This window comes from Arachis ipaensis, chromosome B10, assembly GCF_000816755.2.
Source record: "Arachis ipaensis cultivar K30076 chromosome B10, Araip1.1, whole genome shotgun sequence".
Classification (NCBI taxonomy): Eukaryota; Viridiplantae; Streptophyta; class Magnoliopsida; order Fabales; family Fabaceae; genus Arachis; species Arachis ipaensis.
The window spans coordinates 32,207,861-32,213,315 of record NC_029794.2 but is presented as its reverse complement, the minus strand read 5'-3'; positions in this window follow the sequence as shown (position 1 = coordinate 32,213,315).

Here is a 5,455-nt window from a genome sequence, read left to right as displayed (position 1 = left end):
TTGGGATAAGCTGGTCACGGCTTTCTTAGCCAAGTTCTTTCCTCCTCAAAAGCTGAGCAAGCTTAGAGTGGATGTTTAAACTTTCAAACAGAAAGAATTGAACGCCCAAAATGGGCACCAACCTGGCGCTGAACGCCCAGAGTTGTGTGCAAGGGCATTTTACATGCCTAATGGGTGCAGGGATGTAAATCCTTGACACCTCCGGATCTGTGGACACCACAGGATCACCTCAAGATCTGTGGACACCACAGGATCATCTCAGGATCTGTGAAACCTCACAGGATCCCTACCCATCTCCTCCATATCTTCTTCTTTTTCTTCTTCTATTCTTTCTTCTTTTGCTCGATGGCGAGCAACATTCTAAGTTTGGTGTGGTAAAAGCATAAGCTTTTTGTTTTTCCATTACCATTGATGGCACCTAAGGCCAGAGAAACCTCTAGAAAGAGGAAAGGGAAGACAAAAGCTTCCATCAAGGGTCTATAGCTCAGTGGTAGAACATTTGACTGCAAATCAAGAGATCCCTGAGATACCTCAGGGGATACATTTTCTTCCACACAATTATTGGAAGCAACTAAGGGTGGAACATCAAGAGCACTCCATCATCATTCATGAAATTAGAGAAGATCAAAAAGCAATGACTCAAGCTCAGCCCAAGCACACACCAAGTGGGCCCTGGAAGTGGATTTATGCATCAATTACTTACTCATGTAAACCCTAGTGATACTTCAACCTGAATGTGATGAACGTGACAATCATTATCATTCCCTATGAACGCGTGCCTGACAACCACTTCCGTTCTACCTTCGACTGAATGAGTATCTCTTAGATATCCTAACCAGAATCTTCGTGGCGTAAGCTAGAATGATGGCGGCATTCAAGAGAATCTGGAAGGTCTAAACATTGTTTGTGGTATTCCGAGTAGGATTCAATGATTGGATGACTGTGATGAGCTCCAAACTCGCGATTGCAGGGCGTTAGTGACAGACGCAAAAGGATAGTAAATCCTATTCCAGCATGATCGAGAACCGACAGATGAATAGCCGTGCCGTGACAGGGTGCGTTGATCATTTTCACTGAGAGGATAAGATGAAGCCATTGACAAGGGTGATGCCTCCAGACGATTAGCCGTGCCGTGACAGGGCATTGGATCATTTTCCCGAGAGATGACCGAAAGTAGCCGTTGACAATGGTGATGTATCACATAAAGCCAGCCATGGAAAGGAGTAAGACTGATTGGATGAAGATAGTAGGAAAGCAGAGGTTTAGAGGAATGAAAAGCATCTCCATTCGCTTATCTGAAATTCCTACCAATGATTTACATAAGTACCTCTATCCCAATGATTTGCAAGATGACCATAGCTTGCTTCATACCAACAATCTCCGTGGGATTCGACCCTTACTCACGTAAGGTATTACTTGGATGACCCAGTGCACTTGCTGGTTAGTTACACGGAGTTGTGAACCATGGTCTTGGCTCCATATTTTTGGCGCCATTACCAGGGAAAGAAAGAGCAATGAATCTTACATAATTATAGTGTAATCACGATTCCGCGTACCACTAACTTAAGCATCGGAGTCTCTTGCAGGTACCCCCACCCTCCGGTGACCAAGGATCAGAAGTGCCGCCAGTCCAACAAGTCGGACACGACAGCTCCGGTCGCCACCCCCTGCCGTACCCGTCATCTCTGACCAGTACAGAAGATCTCGTCCGAGATCGACCTACAGTTTCAGGTAACCCTCGGAACATTGGCGCCGTTGCCGGGGAACCTGGAAGTCATCCCATCACCATGGCGGATGACCATGACAACGATCACGATTCAGATCTAGAAGATAGAACACCGCACAAAAATGCAGACACTACGCTGAAAGATACCCCTGAATCTAACGGAGACAAAAACTCATCAAATCCGGGAGTAATAGAAGCGCTTCAAGATCGTTTAAAGCAACTTGAAAAAGAAAGCTAGCATCAACGAGAAGTTGGCAAGGATCTACAGAGAGAGGTAAGGCGACGTCAAGAATTAGAAGATAAACTCCTACAACTCGAAGCCGATCTCAAAGCAAAAGCTACCCGGACCACCCCTGAAGACAATTCACGCAAAGATCAAGATCCATTCACTAGGGAAATCATGAAAACTAAATTTCCTAAGGACTTCAAACTCCCGAATATGACTTTGTATGATGGTACTATAGATCCCAACCATCACCTCAGCAACTTCAGAAGTAGAATGTACTTCACCGACGCCTCAGATGCCGTTCGCTGTAAAGCTTTTCCAACGACTCTCACGAAGACAGCAATTAGATGGTTCGAAAACCTACCTCCAAAGTCTATCTCAAGCTTTGACGACCTAGCCAAAAAATTTCTGGCCAGATTCTCCATCCAAAAAGACAAGGCTAAGCACGCCCCCAGTCTACTAGGGATCAAGCAAGGAGATCAGGAAAGCCTTCGCAACTACATGGAAAGATTCAACAAAACATGCCTAGATATACAAAGCTTGCCAACAGAGGCTGCCATCATGGGCCTCATCAATGGCCTATGAGAGGGACCTTTTAGCCAATCTATATCAAAGAAATACCCCACATCTCTAGATGAAGTACAAGAGCGAGCGGAGAAATACATCAACATGGAAGAAAACTCTCGGTTAGGAGAAACCTCAAAGTCCGGATTCCCCTACCGAGACAAAGATAAGGAGTCCAAAAAGAAGGAAGATCGACAAGGGGAAAAAGTTAAAAAATATCATAATTACACCCCCCTTCGGGTGTCTCTTGTGGATGTGTACAAGGAAGTCTGCCACACAGAAAAAATACCCCCAGCTCGACCACTCAAAGGCAAAAAAGGAGGAGGAAACCGAAACGAGTATTGTGAATACCATCGTGTCCGTGGACATTCCACCAACGAATGCTTCGATCTAAAAAATGTCATTGAAACGTTAGTGAGAGAAGGAAAACTAGATTGGTATTTGGCCACCCGAGACGATGAGCAAAGAAAAAGAATAAGGAATGAGGAGGTCGGACGAACTGAACGATCACCTCGTACGCCAGAAAGACATGTTCATATGATACACGGAGGATTTGCAGGAGGAGGAATCTCCAAATCATCCCGCAAAAGATATCTTAAAGAAGTATATCATGTCGAAGGAAAGGAGGAAGCACCCGACATCCATGCAATTACGTTCACCAAAGAAGACGCATCCAGTATCATCCCAGGACTCGACGATCCCATGTTCATCACCATCATACTGGCAAACACCAATCTCCACCGCACACTAATAGACCAAGGGAGCTCCACCGACATCTTATTCAAAACTGCCTTCTACAAGCTCGGCTTAGAAGAAAAGGAGCTTAAAGCATACCCGAACAGCCTGTTCAGACTGGGAGATACCCCAGTACAACCACTGGGATACGTGGCACTACATACAGCCTTCGGAAAAGGGAACCAATCCAGAACACTCAAGATAGACTACATCGTGATCGACTGATGAGCGGATATTTTATACGCTTTTTGGGGTTAATTTCATATAGTTTTTAGTATGTTTTAGTTAGTTTTTAGTTTATTTTCATTAGTTTTTAGGAAAAATTCATATTTCTGGACTTTACTATGAGTTGTATATTTTTCTGTAATTTCAGATACTTTTCTGGCTGAAATTGAGGGAGCTGAGCAAAAATCTGATTCAGGCTGAAAAAGGACTGCTGATGCTGTTGGATTCTGACCTCCCTGCACTCAAAGTGGATTTTCTGGAGCTATAGAACTTGAAATGGCGTGCTTCAAATTGCGTTGGAAAGTAGACATCCAGGGCTTTCCAGAAATATATAATAGTCCATACTTCGCTCAAGGATAGACGACGTAAACTGGCGTTCAAAGCCAGTTCTCTGCCCAATTCTGGCGTCCAGCGCCAGAAAAGGATTAAAAGTTGGAGTTCAACGCCAGAAATGGATCCAAACCTGGCGTTGAACGCCCAAAATGGCCTTATGCACGTGAATTGCTTAAGTCTCAGCCCCAGCACACACCAAGTGGGCCCCAGAAGTGGATCTCTATACCATCTGTTATAGTTTACTCAATTTCTGTAAACCTAGGCTACTAGTTTAGTATTTAAACAACTTTTAGAGACTTATTTTGTATCTCATGACATTTTATATCTAAACTTTGTACTCTTTGACGGTATGAGTCTCTAAACTCCATTGTTGGGGGTGAGGAGCTCTGCTGTGTCTCAATGAATTAATGCAAGTATTTCTGTTTTCTATTCAAACATACGTGTTCCTATCTAAGATATCCATTCGCGCCTAACTATGGAGAAGGTGATGATCAGTGACATTCATCACCTTCCTTAATCCATGAACGTGTGTCTGACAACCACCTCCGTTCTACATCAGATTGAATGAATATCTCTTAGATTCCTTAATCAGAATCTCCGTGGTATAAGCTAGATTGATGGCGGCATTCATGAGAATCCGGAAAGTCTAAACCTTGTCTGTGGTATTCCGAGTAGGATTCAGGGATTGAATGACTGTGACGAGCTTCAAACTCGCGAGTGCTGGGCGTAGTGACAGACGTAAAAGGAGGGTGAATCCTATTACAGCATGATCGGGAACCTCAGATGATTAGCGGTGCTGTGACAGAGCATTTGGACCATTTTCACAAGAGGAGGGGATGTAACCATTGACAACGGTGATGCCCTAACACACAGCTTGCCATAGAAGGACGTGCGTGCGTGAATCAGAGAACAGAGGAAAGCAGAGATTCAGAAGACAAAGCATCTCCAAAACTCCAACATATTCTCCACTACTGCATAACAAGTAACTTTTAACCCATGCTCTCTTGTTCATTCGTAATTCAACTGATAAATATAATTGACTTCCTGACTAAGAATTGCAAGGTAACCATAGATTGCTTCAAACCAACAATCTCCGTGGGATTCGACTCTTACTCACATAAGGTATTACTTGGACGACCCAGTGCACTTGCTGGTTAGTGGTACGAGTTGTGAAAAGTGTGATTCACAATTCGTGCACCAAGTTTTTGGCGCCGTTGCCGGGGATTGTTCGTGTTTGAAAAACTGAAGGTTTATTTTATTTCTTAGAATAGGAAAATTTTTCTTTTTGGTTTAGAGTCTCTTATTATTGTTCTTGGTTAAAAATATCCTTCTTCAAAACAAGTGTTACATTTACTGCTCAATTGGTTAGAGTGTTGGTCTGAGTCCGTGGCAGTTTGGTATACTTTTCTTTTAAAAATCTTTTTCAAAAATAATTTTTATATTAAATCTAGTGCCAAACTTTAAGTTTGGTGTTTTCTTGTTGATTTTTCTGTGTTTTTCGAAAATTTTAGCTTGGTTTTCTAAAAATTTTAAGTTTGGTGTTCTTTCTTCATGTGCTTGTGTTTTTGTGAGTCTTCAAAGTGTTCTTGAGTTTTCCTTGTGTCGTGATCTTAAAATTTTAAGTTTGGTGTTCCTTGGTGTTTTTC